The 19,040-nt window shown below is 41.4% G+C and overlaps 1 pseudogene; it reads right to left on the bottom strand.

The window, feature by feature from the left end:
* Nucleotides 1-1,107: 1,107 nt before the first annotated feature.
* LOC103659911 lies at nucleotides 1,108-2,410 on the bottom strand (annotated as a pseudogene).
* Nucleotides 2,411-19,040: the final 16,630 nt, after the last annotated feature.

Raw genomic sequence — 19,040 nt, 5'->3', positions numbered from 1 at the left:
AATCAGGATATCACCATTTTGTGACCTCCTAATGAATTAGTGGATCTGAGCAATGACCACCAATGGCTGCTCAGATCACCAAAGAGAGACAATCAGACATTATGTACCTCCTAATAGAAGTACAAAACACTGTATAAGAAATATCCTCGACAAAATAATTGAACCTGAATCTTATCAAGCCTCTAGATCTAACTGCCAATTTAGAGCTTACGATGACAGAGTAATACAATAAATAGGGACATAGTCAGCAAAATCCAAACTGTTGGAAACTCCAAGACAAACAGTCAGTTTCTTCAACAATAACAACAATAAAAATTGCAAGGGGGGAAAAAGGAGAGAGAGAGATGATAGGGAGATATATATTTTTTGACATAAAAATGTATTTATTTGATCATATTTTAATATGATCATACCCAAGGCAGGCTAGATTCACATCCATTTTTAAAAATAAGATCCCTGTAAACAGACTGAAATTCAGAGCTACTAGTTTTCTTCAGAAACTTCCGAAGATGGAACATTAGCAGCCTAGAAGCCTTTTCCCTCCCCTCTAGGCTCTCCCGTACTTGGGATGGGGGGTAAGAGGTTGGTGAAAATTGACACTAAATAAATAGCATATGGTTGAGCTTGCCCAACTTTCTACCCCCCCCCTTAAGCACCGGGGTGACTTGGCTTATTCTCGAACTAAAGTCATAGAGTAAGCAAGTAGGCTAATCAAACAGAGAACAGAGGGAAGTTTCCATTGAAGATAATTTCCAAAGGTAGGAATGGATGAACTCAGAGCTTAATTGCTCAGTCCTTTCTTTTGCTACCCAGAGTGAGGTGTACTATCAGTGGTGCTCAGATCCTTGGTTCATTGAGACATTGGTGTAATGCTCTCAGTTCCTTTGATTAAAATGTGTTGGAAAAGCCATCTCTGGGTAGGGAAGAGAAGTTAGTTTATTACAATGATGGTACTATACAAGGAAAATCAAAACAGCAAATACCAGGCAGTGTCCTTTTCCTCTTGAACTTCAATGATCACCTTCACAGTCTAAGCAAACTCAATTGGGAGAGCAGATGGTGAGGTCAGAAAAATGAGGAAAACTTTATCCAGATCTGTGGACGACCCTAATCTTCTTGGATTACCAGCATCCTTACCTTTGTAGTCAAGATAGTTATGGTGGATTGAAGGGTTAAGACTCCATTTTTTGACCAGTGCAGTAAAATGGCATACATAGCTGATCCTTTTGAGGTATACCATAGACACTGTGTTCTTTTCCCTTTGCATCCTCCATGGTTTAGGTGCAGAGAAATCCTCCCCATTGATGCTCAACCACTTCCCAGCAGCAAGAAGCCTTTCTTAGAAGGTGGAAACAATTGGTCCATCTTTAGTTGGTTCAACATTGAGAAGATAGTTGCCTCCCAAAACTACTGTCTAAACCATTTCTGAAATTTTTTCAGATTCACCTGCAATGTCAGGCAAGGCCCTGTCACAATGATAATCCCAGGATGCCTTGCAGATGGTGGTGCATATCTTTCACTTGTGATCTAGTGACCTCCCTGGCTTGAATTTGTCTTGACAGTTGTAGTATCATCCATGGTAACAGGAATATTTTCAACCCCGTAGGTCATTTCCCTTCGTCCTTGACGGAGCTATCACTGAAGCACCAAGAAAGAATATTTGTAGAGTTCCAATAAGTATCAGGACATTCTCATTCTCCATCAGATCAGCAGGTCAGGCCCCTGTTAACAAGGTCAAATAGCTCTGGCATTGTTTTCACACTGACAAAATGCTGTGTTTTGAAGCCATTTTTCTTATCGAGTAGATACTGCATGGAGCCATTCTAAGAGTAAGTGAAAGACTCTATAGCATACATTCCTCTTCCGGACTGCTGTTCCCAACTCATCAACTCAGTAGAACACGATGGGGATGGGGTCCCAGGTCCTCAGAGTTCTGGCTCCAAGACTAGGACTTGTTCAATTGGTGAAGGCTTTGTGATACTTTGTGGTCTTGACTACGTACTGGCTCCATGGCCTGGACGAGTTCAGCCCACTTGTGGGGGTAGAAGAGTTACAAGGGGAACTGTGGCCCCAAGTTGGAGTAGCTACAGCCAGCCTGGTAGTTGTCATGCCTGACCCTCTAGTCCTGGGGCGGCTCCTCGCCCATCCAGTGCATGCATACCACTCACCACCCCAGGCCAGCTTTGAGAACATGCCCCTGGGGCACTAACCTCCCCAAAACTGCCTTGCGCAACCGATCCAGAGTAAAGACTCGGCCACTTCAGGCTGTAGTGTTTCCCGGCCCACACGGAACCCCCGGACCCCCCTGGCCTCAACACCTGTCATTTAAGAGAGACTTTTAATTCATCAATCCTAATGAGTGAACCTCGTATGGAACCTGACCCAAGAGAAGCAAATGCTTTGTTATGTTCTGTTTTGTTCAAAGGGAAACAGGATCAGTATGGTGTTCCTAGTAGGAAATCTGGAAGAATGGAGAGCCTTGGGGTAGAGAGGTTGGGAAGAGCAGGAGTGCAGGCCAAGGAGGCAAATGTGGGACCTCCTCGCTGCCATATTCATCTCAACCTCATTTAGCTCTCGTCTCTAATTAGCCCCTCAGCAAAATGTTTTGGTTTAAGTAGAATCTTAGAATACGGATCCAGAAAAAGACCAGCTCTATTAAACCATGCCCTCCACTTCAACTAGAAATAAAACAGGAGAAAAAGGAGACATATCTCCAAATTCAATTCTATCTTCAGTTATGCTTTATAGAGAACTTATGTCATTCACAAAAGAGATGTAGTTTCCCCAGGGGAGACAGCAGGTGTACATTTTCTCTCAAGGTTATTTAATTGCTGTCAGGAAGACATATGATTAACAAAACCAAATGCTAGAAATATGAAGTATAGACAATTTTAAAGTTGTTTATATAGTTGATTACAGTATATCATACAATGTGTTTATATGCCATAAACCTGCCTATCACAAACTGTTTCCACACCTGTGCATCTGCATTAAACAGCCCACCGCTTAGCTGCGCATAAATCCCCTGCTGAGACAATGGCCAGCACCCAGCAGAACCCAGCTTCCCCTAACGGCCTCTCAGTCACCTTCTCCACACCAGCTTCGCACCGGTGAAGCTGAGGCCTAAGGCTTACTGACCTGTAGCGTCCTCTGCTGCGGTGAGAGCCCTCGGAGCTCCATGAAAGGAGACCAGCCTGAAAATGACAGGCCTTTGGGGGTTCCTCACTGTCCTTTATGACATTGCTATTCAAAACAGGGCCTGCTGTTGTAATCTTGGTTACTGTTCAGAGATGAGACAAGCACAGAATCGAGAGAAAGCATTTAAAATGCTGAGAGCCATTTGGCAGGATGAGTTTATGTCTGTTGAATCTAATAAAAAATGGGACTTGAATTTTGTGTGTATTGGTTTTTTATTCCATTTTAAGTTATTTTTATTGCCCCTTCCAAAATATCAGCCTGTGACAGATTGGAAATAAAAAAAAAACAAAAAACTTGTCTTTCACTATACATAATTTGAAAAGCACTGCCTTAGAGAGATGGCCCCCACACATGCCACATCCCAAAGCTTCCCCTTGACACTCTGATAGTTCCCAAGAGGCAGCCAATGGCAAAATGTGGACCTAGAAAGATCGTCTTCCCAAAGAGTCAAAGGGTCACTCGTAGGTGAGAAGCAAACATGTAATCTGCACAGGTGTTAAGTCCACACCGGGGGTTAGTAGATCTCATGAAACCAGCCCAGCTGACCCCTGGTCACAGTACAACCCTTAGTCTTTCCAACAGTAACGGCGTCGTAATGGTGGTCGTAGAAACAGCAGCCGTCAGGACTTACATGGGACTTACTGTGGTGCAGCTACTGTCCTACGTGTACTTGATGACAAGTGGTTCCTCTCTGTGCAGTGACACATAGCACGTGTACACTGGGAACCGTGGCATCACACCGTTTACAGTGATTCCTTATATGGCCCTGAGAATTTGCTAATGACTGACCCCTCGTTCAGGTATTTCAAGACATCATGCCAAATTATACTAGAGACACTTATTGAAGAATAGAAAAATAACCCCCAGGAAATAAGAGTTTCGTGTTCAGATACTGGTCATAGAGCTCAGCTGGAAAAAAAAATTTTAACACAGAAACAGCATTCAATCTTGGAAAATATGGGGATAGTTTGAACTACGGTTTTATTTTGTTGTTGTTGCACTTGGATATTCTCGGGCAGGAAACAGATTCACAAAGGCAAGGACAACAACACAACAAAACTTGCTTCACAGTACAGAAAGGTTATCTAGTACTAAGTCTTTCATTTACTAGTTTTCTAGTTTTCTAGTTTCAGATAGGTTGTAGACTGAGGCACAGTTCAGATATTTCTGTACTCCTTGCCCCGTATCGAGGTTTAATAAATGTTCCAATTTTACAAAGTCTGTATTTTACAAACAGAATCTATTTGCCCTTGAAGAATGAGCCTTCTTAGACTTGGTGTCAGGGCAGATGTATTCTGCCCTCTCCTGTGGTCTCTGCCACATCCAAAGCTACCTCACTGCTGTCGGCAGCCAAATTCCCTACTTGGCTTTGGAGTGGTCAAAATAACTTAATCACACACGGATTTTCTGTACATCCTTGTAGGGAAGGATCAACGAGTTCACCCTAAGGAAATCTAAGTAGGGGAAACATAAGCTTCTCCCTCATGTTTCCATGGCCTTTGTCTTTCCTTGGGTTCTGGGAACAATGCGAGGCTCCATTTTGTGGGGTTAATGGATGTTCCCAAACCACATGAGCAGGCATGGAGATCTTTCCTCCCAACTGACTAAAATCTCTTCTTCTTGCCACCAGTTTAAAGCCTAAATGGTAATGCTAAAGCCCAATCAATTAATATTCATTGGAAGCCCATAACATTCCAGAGCCATGATTCCTGCCCCTAATTAACCATGGATCTCAAGACACTCTTCTCCACATTAACTCTTTGTGCCCTTCAAGATGAGGTCATGGGTGTAGGCATCCTCCTGAAAGTAGAGAAGAGAAAGAGTGAGCCTTGAAGGCAACTCGGTGAAAGACACAAGGTGAATTAGTGAAAAGACAAGAAGAAAAGGGTATCTGTTACGTAGTGGGGATGTTTCCAGGAGTGGATGTCCCCACTTGTGTCTTTGTGTTATTTCTTATGTCTCTGTAGTAACAAGAAGTAGGGTGGTTCCTAATAAAATGCCTTCAAAAAATTGTTGGGGTGCCTGGTTGGTTCAGGTGGTGAACAAGTGACTCTTAATCGTGGGCCATGAGTTCAAGTCCTGCATTGGGTGTAAAGATTACTTAAAAAAATAAAGCATTTAAAAAAACTGCCATTTTACCTTCCCAACAAATAATGAGAAAGATATTAATATGTCCACTTTATAGATAAGGACACCAAAACTCAGGAAGAATAAGTCTTTGTCCCCATGGTCATACATATTGGAGCAGAGCCAGGACCTTAACTGAAGTTCTTTGCCTTTAAGCTAAGTGGTCTTTTACCATCACAGCTACCTTTATGGTCTTTTCCTGGATTTAACATATCCCAAACTGAATTCCCAATTATTCCTCCAAATCTTTCTTCTATCAATGTCTGTATAAGTCTGGGAGTCATCTTTTGACACCTTATTCTCTCTTACTTTCCCAAATCCAACCTATCACCAAATTATGGCAATTTCACATCCAAACACTCCTCTTGCTACTTCTAGCTCCACCACGTGGTTCAAGCACTCCGGTCACTCACTTATTTGTTAAATGCATGTCAAAGTAGAATGTGTCCCATTAAGAATGTTATCAGGAAGACAGAGTAGTTGGGACATGAGCTAGATTTCCTTTTAAAAATGAGATTTTGAGGGGGGCTTGGGTGACTCAGTTGGTTAAGCATCTGACTCTTGATTTTGGCTCAGGTTGTGGTCTCAGGGTCATGGGATCGAGCCCCGAGCTGGGCTCTGTGCTCAGTGGGGAGCCTGCTTTTCTCCCTCTCCCTCTACCCCTCCCTCCCACTCAAGCACAATAAATAAATAGATAGATAGATAGATAGATAGATAGATAGATAGATAGATAAATATTTTTAAAAAGAGGTTTCTTCAAAAGAAAATAAGGAAGTATTTCCTTGGTTACATTAAGTCACATAATTACAGAAACTAATGACCGACAAGGTTCTTAAAATTCATTTGAAAAGACTTTTCTATATGGACAAAATTATACATGGATTTTGAAATTTGAAACTGAAATAATACTAATAAATTTGTGCCCCTCAAAAAAAAAAAAAGAAGGAAAAATTACGTTTGTGGGTCATCACATTTGCTGGGATATATTGGGAAGTATTAGTTGTAGTCATGGTCATATCTTTTTTTTAAATATTTTATTTATTTATTTTTAGAGAGAGAGAAAGCATGCATGAGCAGGGGTGGGAAGGAACAGAGGGGGCAGGGCAAAGGGGGAGAGAATCTGAAGCCAACTCCACGCTAAGCACCGAGCGGAGCCACAGATGGAGGCAGGGCTGGATCTCACCACCGGGAGATCACGACGGGAGCTAAAACCAAGAGTTAGATGCTTAACACACTGAGCCACCCAGGCACCCCTGTCATGGACATATCTTAAGTTTGTATTTTAACTTTTCTAAATGCAACTGCAATCCTTTCAGGAACAAATCAGAGTTTCAATTAAATGCATTATGATTTAATAACAAAAGAAACTAATGCTTTAGATGATCTAGTTTTTCTTTCACAATCAGACTCTGAGAGCTGGGCAAACAAACGTTCTTATAATTTTACAGATTGAAAAAACGAAGGTACACAGAAGCAAAGTGACTTGCCCAGGGTCACACGACAAGACTAGGATCTGGAATACCCACATCCATTTAGGTGTTCCTTTCCCGTAGGCTCTGCTAGCCTTTCTGATGCAGTCTGTCCTCATATTTTAATGCTAAGATGACCCAAAGAATAAAAGTAATCTAGGAAATTCAGAGATTCAGCAGAAGTCTGTGGCACATACACTGTGGCCCAGATACCACAGTTCTTCTGTTGTTATTGTTCTAGACACAGTGTGTGTGCTCCAGAAAATCAAAAGCAAAGACCTCTGTCAGAAATTTTCTTAGAGGACAAGAGTATTAAAAATAACTATAGCTACAATGATTTGGTAGTGAACACACAATATAAAAAGAGGTAAACTGTGACATCAGAAATGTAAAAGGGCAGAGTTTTTGTATGCAATCCAAGTTAGGTTGTTAATGTAAAATAGACTGTTATATCTACAGAACGTTTTATGTAAGCCGCATGATAATCACCACACAAAAACCTCCAGTACATTCACAAAAGATGAAGAGAAGGGAATCAAAGCAGTCCACTATGCAAAATCATCAGTTCACAAAGGAAGGCAGCAAGGGAGGAAGAAAGAACAAAGGGACTAAAAAGCGGCCAGAAAATAGTAAGATAGCATTAGTAAGTCCTTACCTATCAATAAGTGTTCTAATATAAATGGATTAAGTTTTCCAATCAAAAGGCACAGAGTAGTTGGATGGATGAAAAAAACAAGATCCAACTATATGCTGCCTGTAAGAGACGATGTTCATACCACCCAGAGTCATCTATAAATTCAATGCAATCTCTACCAAAATTCTATTGGCATTTTTCAAGAAATAGAAAAAACAGTCCTAAAATTCATGTGAAACCATAAAAGATCCTGAATGCCCAAAGTGATGTTGAGAACAAAGAACAAAGCTGAAGGCATCACACTTCCTGATTTCAAACTAGATTACAAAACTTTAGTAATCAAAACAGTATGGTACTTGTGAAAAAGACAGACATATAGATCAATGGAATAGAAAAGAGCCAGAAATAAACGCCTGCATATTTTGTCAACTGATATTTGACAAGGGAGCTAAGAATACTCTATGAAAGGACAGTCTCTTTAATAAATGGTGCTGGGAAAACTAAGATAACCACATGCAGGAGAATGAAACTGGGCCCCTATCTTATACCATACACAAAGATTAACTCAAAATGAATAAAGACTTAAACAGAAGAATTGAAACCATAAAACTCCTAGAGGAAAGCACAGGGGAAAACCTCCTTGACATTGGTCATGGCAATAATTTCTTGGATATGACACCACAAGTACAAGCAACAAATGCAAAACTTAAAACTGGGACTACATCAAACTAAAAAGCTTCTGCACAGCAAGAGAAACAGCCAACAAGATGAAAAGGCAACCTATAAAATGGGAGAAAAGATCTGCAAATCATATATCTGATAAGGGGTTAAAATCCAGAAGATATAAAGAACTCATACAATTCAATAACAAAACAAAACAAAAATCCAATTTAAAATGGGCAGAGGAAATGAATAAGATATTTTTCCAAAGAAGATATACAAACAGCCAATAGACACATGAAAAGATGCTCAATATCACTAATCATCAAGGAAATGCAAATCGAAACTACAAGGACCTATCACCTCACACCTGTAGATTGCTATCATCAAACAGACGAGAAATAACAAGTGTCGGTGAGGATGTGGGAAAAAGGGAACCTTTGTGCACTGTTGGTGGGAATGTAAAGGAATACAGCCACTATGGAAAACAGTATAGAGGTTTCTCAAAAATTTAAAAATAGAACTACATATGATCCATCAATCCCACTGCAGGATATATATTCAAAGGAAATGAAAATAGGGTCTCAAAAAGATATCTGCACTCCCATGTCAACTGCAGCATTATCCACAATAGTCAAGACATGAGAACAACCTAAGTGTCCGACAAAGTATGAATGGATAAAGATGCGGTGTGTATATATACATAATATATACCATATACAATGGAATATTATTCAGCTAAGAGAAAGGAAGAAATCCTGCCTTTGCAAAAACATGGATGCACCTTGAAGGCATTATCCTAAGTGAAATAAGTCAAACAGAGAAAGAGAAAGACAAATACTGTACGGTATCACTTACATGCGGAATCTTTAAAAAAAAAAAAAAGTCATAGACACAGGGAGTAGAATGGTGGTTACCAGGGGCTGGGGCGTGGGGAAATAGAAAGATGTTGGGCAAGGGGTACAAACTTGCAGTTACAAGATGAATAAGGTTGGGAGGATCTAATGTTCAGCCTGGTGATTATAGTTAACCATACTGTAGTATATACTTGAAAGCTGCTTCGAGAGTAGATCTTACAGGCTGTCACCACAGAAGAAACATGGCAATTACGTGAAGTGATGGAGGTGTTCGCTAATGCTCGCGTGGCGGTCATTTCCCAACAGAAGTATCTCAAACCAACACGTCGCACACCTTAAGCTCATACAATCTTATATGTCAATTATATCTCAATAAAGCTGGGGAAAAGATCTTTTCTTTATCAGTAAAACGACAATTCTACAGGGAAAAACTCACTATGACATATTTCTACAATACTTTCTTACACGCTGGTTCTTTTTGCACCAGATACAAATGCTTCGCGAAGTGACTGTTAATGCTACCGATCCCCTCCCTTCAACATATCTTTTCAAAATATTGTTTTTTCTTATGGTTCCTCTTGGAGTCAGAAGCCATATATTCTAAAGAAATTTAAGAAGCAGTCTAAAGAAGTTTTTTAAATATACTGTTCTATAAAGGTTGGATCGGGTCACTACAAAATAGAATCTTTTTTTTGTCAGCTCTTTGTAGCCTACGCGAAGTATTTCTCTTCTCCCCATGTCCATGTTGTTGAAAAATTTTCCATGAGCTTCCCAAAAGCTGGGTTTTCATGCTAAAGTACACTCCTAGAAGTGCAAAGATAATAAGTAAAAAAGAATCTGTCAGTGACGTAGATGAAAATGAATGTTAGAGCAATTCCCGGGCAGCAGAGAAAGGCTCCAATGTTTACACAATCCCAGCGTGCATGCGTGGCTTCTTCCCCATTTCCCTGCTACACCTCACCTGGCTTTGCTCAAGACCTCAAATGCAGTGAAGTCTAGGCAGCACCTAATATTTATTCACGCCATTGTCAAGAGCATCTGTGCAGTTCTTGCCAAGGTCTGTCGTTGAATGTGTTTATCCAGCTGCATGGCAAAAACATAATACACAGTCATCATTTTACTCAGTCACCTACTCAATATTTTCTTCTATGATTAAATTAACTCATAAATATTACACTTTTAATGCCAGAAAGCCATGGCTCATCCAGCCAGTTGAATACTTGTTTGTCCATTTTCTGGGCATGCAGTCATTGCATTATAGAGTTTGAACTAATGAAAAGCATTGCATTTACTTAACATGCACAATAAACAGATCAGGATCCTTCCATGAGCTCCTCTGTTATTCAGCGCAAGGTCGAAGAAGAAATTTTGTAAGAAGCACTGAAGAACTATAGGTAGGGGCTGTGTTGGAAATGGTTTGGCTGTGTATGTGCAAATCTTCTCTGATTGCTCGATGCAAAGGACAGAAATGGCGGCTCTCTTTGCAACTGGCACAATGTCTTGCTCGACCAAGGAGGATTTCAAATAAACACATACACCATGGTCTCACTTGTATTCAATTCATTACCAGACTGTGCTCATGAACCCTGTAGGCGCTTGCCATGTACTGTGACATTTTGAAACTTCTCTCTCTAAACATCCACACACGGTCCGGTTGTTTAAAGCAGCTGACAGAAGGCCTTACACACTCACCTTCACAGTGAAAGGACTGCAGCTTAAGGACAAGTCTGCCCTTGCTGTCCCAGACTAGCCCTGCTGACAGCGACGCAGTATGCATCTACACAGATACCCGGCACTGGATGCAAGAGCCACTTACCCCAGGTCCCTTCTCAAATCACCTTCTGAATGAAATATTTATAGCTGGCACTGCAGGGCACTTAGCTTTTCTAGAATTAGATCCAAATTTGCACTATCATTCTGCGAATAGCCTTGGTTAGCAATTGCTCATAATGTCAATGCTTTTGGAAACTTTTTACAGTCATTTTATTGTTTTTATTTCAAAAATAAAACTTAAAGGAGCTTGAAAAGTAGGTTTTTAGATGATCACACAATGGCCAGATTTCAGTGGTTTCAGTTCTGTGCATTTTACTTTACGCGCACCTACTGAAATTAACCAAAATTAATCCATGTTTGAACAAAGACCGTGGGTACAAATGAGCCCTAACTTCCTAGACTCCTCGGTGCAGTGCACTAGCTGAAGCGTTTGGAATGCATTGGCCCTGGGAGGCGAAGAAGTTATAGCAAACAACATATGGGCTTTAAAACGGGAACTATCCAAAACAGAACAAGAAAGCTATTTTCACTCTACTCGTTCCTTTTTTTTCCTCCAGAAGATGAATTATTTCTAATCACATTTTATTTTCATCTTTAGAGCTGGATCCCAAAAGCGCCAGGTCAGTTTCAAACTGCTGGTGAGTTTGCAGCCCCGTCCAATGATTACCTAATGCAGTTGTGTCATCTGCTTTCCTTGTTGCGTGAAAACACACTAAGGAAATGTGTAAGTGCACTGAATTGTTCCCAACTCTTTTATTCACCTTTCAGCATGCTAGTTCCTTCCCTTGGCATTGATATCATTATGCATTTGTCAAAGATAGACTGTCACTTGAGGGCCTCTATTATGTGCAAGAATTGGCAGCAAATTTTGCCACTGGGATTTGCTTATATCCTCTGTATGTTATTGTACTTCTTTGGCATTCAGTAAATTCCATACACCCACTTCTTTGATGTTCATTCCAGCCCCTAAATGTGGAAACAATGACTGAAAGTTTGGATCAAAGCATCCCGTCGATGGCAAGCAACACAGCTCTCTGCTAGTTCACTAAAACATAGAGTATCCCCCCGCCCCCACCACCCCAACACACACACACAAATCTAGACCAATAGTCCTCTAAGAACAGCTCTGGCTTCCCCAGTGCAAAGGCACTGGAGGAAGTTAAAGAAAACTCCAAGGTTTTAAGAAGAAGAAAGAGATTAAACAAGACAGTGAAATTGAAGCTCATGATCATTTTTAACCATAGAGAAAGCTAAGTACTGTTCCAATTGGTCCACCTGTTTGGTTTTTTTCTCCCCTGCCACTGGTCTAGTCCAGTCTAGCATTTCTACTGAGCCAGGCTTATTCCAGGTTTGGGAAAGTCTCTAGATCTCATTTCTGTATAATGTCAGCTACACTTAGATGGCTCAGATTTTTTAAAATAACTTTTTAAAAGAAGGATTAAAGGGCCCATGAATTAAGGAATTATAAAAGTAATTGACAAAGAAAACCAGAACTACCAAAATTTCAGTGGGTTACTTCTGCAAACTAAAATTAGCTGTCTGGAACACATTTTCAGTGTTTGCTTTTGCTTTACTCCTGGGATGCCAGTGTAAATAATTACTTCATTCAATTTATTTCACAGGTCAACTTTGACTCATAAAAGCATTAAAGCAGGTAACCCCTTAGGGATGTTGGTAAGACAGATGAGCAAATAGATATGAAACTGTTGTAAGCTCTTTGGGGGGGGGGGTGGGCAAGACACTTTATAAATCCAGGATATTTTATGGTTGTGTTTTCACTTCATTCCATTTGGTATCCAGAATGTGTTAGTTATAATTAATATACAATGTTGGGAACTATTATAAAAGTACCATACTCCTTTTAAATATAGTGAAGAAGATAATTGTGTTTGGGGGAATCTCATCCTGTATAAATTAGAAGAATTCCCAGTAGAGTGCCATAACTGAGAATCGGGCTGACCGCACTGAATGGAGAAGAGAGCCGTCTTAGCATGGTAGCCGGTGCTCAATCAAAAGGTAGAGCGCCAAGGAGGTAACATGACAGCCCTTAAAATATCAGTTTCAGATTGCCTAAGTGGGAAGTTTTTATGGCCAGATGTATGCAACAGTGACATCCAGCGGTTGTAGAGATAATTACATGTATCTCTTTTTAAAATATAAAATGTTCTATATTATAACCAAATACTCTGTATTGTCAAATGTTGCCTGGCCACAGCGTAAGTCAGTAGTAATACAGGCTAAATTGCCAGTGCAGCTAAATTTACTGTTTATTCACTGAGAAGTTTCCAAAGTCTGTTGTTCCATTATTATTATTTTCTTGCTGTTTAATTTTACTAAAATTAGAGAGGGTCTACTCTCCAAGGGTCTCTCTGACCCTCCTAAGCACACTTAGCTATTTTTGCAAACATAAATGAGACTTCGTGCTACTGCAAACCCAGCAAAAATGGAAGCTACGCTTGACTCCCCTGATAAAATACTCCAGGGAAGGCATGTGTGACCCTGAATATTTTCATTGTTGTAGAATTGCTCTAAGAAATTCATTAAGACTTTTTCCAAGTAGTTGATGAAGAAGAGAAAGAAGGAGAGGAAAGAGAAGAAAAGGAAAGGAAAATAAAGGAGAGAAGAGAGAACGGAAGGGAGGGAAGGAGGGGAGGAAGGTAGGAAGGAAGGAAAGAAGGAAGGAAGACAAGCAAGAAAAAGAGGAAGGAGAGAGAAGAAAGAGCAGGACTACCCACTGATCTGTAATAAGTTTTGGTGATAGGCCCACTAATGTGATAATATATCTAAAGAGGGAATTCAAAGAGCTATTCTCCTCCCTAAAATTTTTTCATTTTAAATTGCATTCTTTCAACTAGCACCCAACTAAGATAAATAACAACAACAACAACAACAACAATAATGTTCATTTAAAAAAGTCCAAGAAGAGCCACTGCTGCTTGGAAGTACCTAGACCACTGCCACGTATAAGAAGATGCTTAAAAAGCACCCCCTCCGCCATGTTGGGAAAGAACTTGAAAGAAGCCTCTTGGGTCACCTGAGCCTATAAATCATGTACGTCCAGGGCAATGCTGAGCACATCAGATAACTGCTAACCAACGTCCCAGGCAGCGCTCCTTCAGAGAGACCGTCACCTTGTGGCAAGCTGTTTCTTAATCTTAGATTCCCTTCTGTTAGGCTTTTTCTCTTCAACTGCCTGCCTCTTTAAAGTCCTCAAGATGGGAAGAACTTAAAGGTGCCCTCTTTCACTTCTGCTTTGTTATCTACCCAACTCTAGCAAGAAAATCAAGACATAACTCCATAAAAAGTGCCAACTGCTCTTTAGCTAACCAACCCCCGTTGTGCCCAAATGGCAGAGAAGAAAGAACATCATAGAAACTCTGCTGCATTGAAGGAGCATGTGTGTGTGAAGCCTGTGATCTGCATTAAGCAAAGAGCGCTAGGACAAAGGGATGGGGATGGTCTCTGCAAGAAAAGTCTGGGAAATGATTCCCATTTGTGTCAGTGAGAGTTAGGGGAGATGTGCATTGAAACAGAGCAGGGAGCCATGTCTGTTTGCTTTTCCAAGGCCTTTGAACTGCAAGCTGGCCTATCCAGATTCTGAAAAAAGAATGCCATGCTCCTATCACTGCACTCAAGGTACCTTCCCTTGGAGATTCCTCTGCCCTGTTGCTTCTCCCAGAAACTTTCACAGCAGGGCTCCGGGGCGAACACACCGGGAATGAGTATGTCCAGGTCTCATCTCTCCTTGGAGTTCTGCAAGAATTTGGCTAGGCCATCTCTTATCTTGTGCACCTTGGAAGCCTGGTTCAATGATTTCTAGAGTCAAGTCCGGGGTCCCTTTAGAGCGAAGGCAGAACTTTCCCGTAGCATGTGGGGCTTCCTACACCAAGACTGCTTGAGCCACCGCATTACCAGCTCCTGCCAGTCCGAGGAGCAAGAGGCTGGCATGAGGAATCAATTTCCTTCTTTTCTCCCTAAAGAAAAAACCTGCCTTGCAAAGCTTTCTTCAGTGTTTCAGTACAAAAAAAAAAAAAAAAAAAAGCAGTTGCACGACATGCATACCCTTTCCTCACTTACAGCTTTGGGTATAGTTTTACTGCAGTATATAATTTAATAATCCATTTAATTTCTTTAGAGAGATGTTTTATATATATATATATATATACAGGTGGCATTTGGATGGAATCACATGCCATAAACCTGTCTGCTCCTATCCGGCTTCAGAATATAGAAGAAGGATCTGTTTTACAGACATTCCAGAATTTTTACATGGTCAATTGGCTGGTTTTGTATTCTGGAACATATCAGAGCGTCTGCAGGAAAATATATATATAAATTCTATAAAATGGTGGCAGGATTTCTGATTTACTGATAGTGCTGGTTTGAATTTTCACAAAAATATTTAGCCATAGGACAATGTATTAGGCGTATTCTTAAAGGTAAATAACTGCAGCCAATAAAAGTTCGGCCTATAAAGGGTCCCATCTTCTACTAGTTTTCTGCACCGAGAATTACTACCAGTATAATCATGGCTCCCTGCACACTAATATTTCCTCTGATACAGTATGATCAATGTTGTGGAAAAACATTTATTATATTTCTTCTAGCTACTTAAAGGCATTACTGAATTATGGGCATCGCAAAACGAATCCACTGTGCATTTTTTCTTTATGTGACGTTTTTACAATCTTCATTTTCTGCTTTGCAGCCACTGAGCTATAGAGATCCACACTTTGTCCCTCTTACAACTGCCACTGGGGCCACCCTCTCCTTTCTGCTTTATTACATCTGAAATGCACTTCATATGATAACATTCCTTTTCATTCTGTGCCGGACTCTTATTTGAAAGGAAGAAGTTATGAAAGAAATTAAACAATCAGTGTTATTAATAATAGTTCTTAATTTCCTTACTTAACAAAGGTTATGAAGTTTAGACTGAGAAAAGGACAAGGGGAGGAGATGGTATTTCACAGAATCATTTCAGAAGAGCCGATGGACTCAGAATGGGTGTGGGGTTTGCAGTTTTGACATTTAACAATTTTATTAACATCTTTGCTTATTATGCACCTTAATCCTCAGGATCTGCAGCTGGGAGAGACTGTCCAGCTAACAGCCCGTGTCTCGGGCCCTGCCAGGGGATGAATCAATTAGCAGGAGAAGCAATGATGCAAATGCTCCGGGGTCACTCGGGATGCTGTTTGCCTTTTTGATAGAGAAAGCACGCCATAAATAACATCACACCTCAGGAAATCATTCCGGGAGGCCCAGATGCAGGCTCGGCTGCTGCCGGGGACGGAAGGAATCATTTGCTCATTGTGTGTATTTCCCCCATCTCAGTCAATGGAGGATCTGTAGTAAAATCAAAGTATTTAAAAGGAGGACAGTATGTGGTAACGGAGGCATGTTTAGTAATTTTTTTAGTACCAGAACCTGTGATTTATGACCCAGAGTTACAGCCAACTTTATTACAAAAATGACTTCACCCATAATAACCTTATTCAGGGCTCTCTGGAGAATGATGCAGTACCCGACAGCATTATAATCCAGCAAATATTCACAAACTATTCCCACCTCTACCCCAGGGGCAGGCTTCCCTCTTCACCCTCTGGGAGAAGTTGCCTCCCAAGAAAGACTCTGTGCTCCTTCTGTGGGGATCTGCCTGGATCGGGGTTTTATAATAAGCCCAGGACAGAAAGCTGCCTCCTGGGTCTCGGCCACACCTTCCCCAACCTTCTGCCCTGAGGATTAATGAACAGAACACACCCACTCACCCTTCATTTCCCTCCCCCCCACACAGAGCCTTCCTAGCTCCCTGCACCCAGTCCACTTTTCCAGAGCTCTGATCCCCACCACCTGAGATGGGCTCACTGCAGCTCCCCCCCCCCCCGCCACCTCCCCACCATTCCAATTGCCATGGTAACCACCAGCTGCACTAAAACCGCTGGGGCTGGGTGTCCAAGCAGGGTCCCCTGGGCGTACTGGGATCTAGGAACTGGCCCTCCATCTTATTAAACTCTGGTGTCAGTTCCTAGCAATTGTTTTAAATTTACACCCTCAGAGTGGCTTAGTGGGATTACATGTCCATTTGCATTAAAACAGGTTTCTGTCATTAAACTGCCATACAATAAGCTTCCTTGGGACAAATTAATGAGCTCTAAATATCATCAAGTAGAAGTTCACTTCACCAAGAGGGCCACCAAGGGGGGCAGAAGGAAGTGGCTGCTCAGAAATCCTAGCCCAAGAGAAATATAAGTGCCAACTGAAGAAGGAGTCTTGTCCTGCTTCTTGGCTGTGAGATAAATGGTTCTGATTTAGGGCTGATCTGGGAGAGCTGGTGACATTCTCCCTGTTCACCAAAATCCCACAGTTCACCATCTATTCCTTATTCCAAATATGCCTTACCCTAGACCGTGGCTGCTGAAATTTGCTGATGGACCGTCAGCCCCTTTACTCTGTGACGTGTCTCAGTCTGTTGTCTGTCTGTCCTTGAGGAACTTGTGTGCGTCCAAGCTGGCTGGGACAACACGCACACGGCACGGCACCACCTGTAGCTGGACTGAATGCTCCCTGACTCTGAAATGCCTGGATGGTTGTTACAGGACTGTCCCCACGTCCGTCAGGGACCCGGAACCCAGGGCACTAGTCCTGATTAGGAGCACCTTACTCTGGTCATCTAGAAGCAGAATAGGAACAGGGAACAGTTTTTAAGACTGGATTATCCCTGCTCACAAGGACTGCCAACACTTGCCCTTACAAATACAGATACGTGTCTAAGTAGACATTTTTCATCAAAAACAAGTAAATCAATCTCCAAACTCTCTTTTATGGAAAGGAGTAAGACTGGCTGCTAGACAGACTTCCTGATCCACATAAGCTGTGATCTCATTTCTGTGCAGTCTTAACAGGGGACAGTAATGTATGATTGAGACACTGCTATATTTAGGAATGACAAGATGGGCATTATTAATAGCTTAATTGACATTAAGGCAATTACCCCTACCCTTATTACAGTTTGTTGAATTACACAGAAAATATTGGCTGAGGCCTTTTTCTCCCTAGAGCTACCCAAGGATACAGCATTTTATTTCATGCCAGATCCCAGCTTTGACATTAGATACTTAGCCATAGAATGATTCCAGTAAATCATTATAAATGCATTATAATAAAGATGTTATGAGCTATCAGATATTAACCCCCAACCCCTAAAGAGAGATAAATAGTCCAGTTGCATGATTCCCACTTTTGTTTCATAAGAAATAAGCTTTTGCAAAGAGCAACTGACTAATGAATTATAAAATGGTGTGTTGAGCTCAGATAATTAAACAATGCATTTTAGTGTCTAGTGCAGGCTGAACACTAAATCATACACAAATAAAAAGGGAAAAACCTAACCCCCAAGCCCAACTCCTATTTTCAAATAACATTAGAGGTTGGTCTATAGTCCAGAAATGCTTCAATTCTTTTCTTATCTGATTAGAAGGGCATATCAAGTGTAAGATCAAGACACGAGTAGGTAAACTAAACCAATAGTCAGAACAAGAATTCTGGAGGTGCTAATTTCAGATAAGTCCACGAGGTGATTTTAATGGAGATTTTACATGGAGATAACTTTTGTTCCCAAAGTGTTTACTGGGGCAAAAGTCTAGAAGAGTCTTGAAGTTTCCAAGTTTCCTTCTACTTTTGCGTTTTGTCTGAACTCAGGGTAAAACATATGCGAGGGGTGTTAAAAACTGTGGTTTTGACCTTGTAGTAGAAAACAAATGGGAGATGGGAGAGGTGGAGAGGTTGGTTTGTTTGGGTTGTCACCACCATCCTCAGGTGTCACCATCCCTGGCAGGGCTCCATCTAGTGGTCAACCTTGGATCACCAAGAAGTTTTAGCCTCCGGTGGCCCCTACTTGGGACTGGTTTGCTATTGGCGGCTGTTTCCGGCATGTCTTGAATTTGCCCCAAGATTTGAGACTGCTCTTAAGCACATCCTGAGTATGTGTTTTAGTCTTCTGGCCTCTCAAAGACGTGGTGACTGCCTCAAGGCAGTCTTCTGGTTCTTGGTCAAACAGCACGCCACTAATGACCACGTAGCCAAAATTAGAGATGGCCTTGGACTCCATGTAGGCAATGACCACCTGTGCTGGTGTGGGGCTTCCCTGGAACACCAGGTACACCCTGTTCCATTCAGCCATTCCTCTCCTGTGCTCCAGTGCAGCCGGACCATACAGCCCAGTCCTTGCTCCATTTCTTCAGGCAGCTCCAGTGTTGTCCACGGCAACTGACTTCACCTTTCCTACCCAGAGGGTTGTGTGAACATTCAATGAGATCAGTT

Source organism: Ursus maritimus, unplaced genomic scaffold (genome assembly GCF_017311325.1).
Source record: "Ursus maritimus isolate PB19 unplaced genomic scaffold, ASM1731132v1 scaffold_1, whole genome shotgun sequence".
Lineage (NCBI taxonomy): Eukaryota > Metazoa > Chordata > Mammalia > Carnivora > Ursidae > Ursus > Ursus maritimus.
This window is presented reverse-complemented; position numbering and strand designations above follow the sequence as displayed.